We start from the raw sequence: 406 nt of genomic DNA, 5'->3' as shown, positions 1-406 counted from the left end.
GTATTGAGATAAACTTTTGTTATTGACCAAATACTTATTTTTCACCATAATTTGCAAATAAATTCATTAAATATCCTACAATGTGATTTTCTGGATTTTTTTTCCTCATTTTGTCTGTCATAGTTGAAGTGTACCTATGATAAATTACAGGCCTCTCTCATCTTTTTAAGTGGGAGAACTTGCACAATTGGTGGCCGACTAAATACTTTTTTGCCCCACTGTATGTATTTGGGGAAACAAAATGGCCACCCACAGGAAATCAAACAACTCCCCCCCCACAAAAGGCTGTGAAGCCAGAGGTTCCCATCAGAAATGCAGGGGAGAGCTGGATGTAATATTGTTGTTTTAGTGGAGACTCTGGCCTCAGGGGATTCCGGCTATTAGAGAGGGGATTATTACAGAGAAT

Source organism: Oncorhynchus tshawytscha, linkage group LG03, assembly GCF_018296145.1.
Source record: "Oncorhynchus tshawytscha isolate Ot180627B linkage group LG03, Otsh_v2.0, whole genome shotgun sequence".
Classification (NCBI taxonomy): Eukaryota; Metazoa; Chordata; class Actinopteri; order Salmoniformes; family Salmonidae; genus Oncorhynchus; species Oncorhynchus tshawytscha.
Note: the sequence above shows the minus strand (reverse complement) of the source record.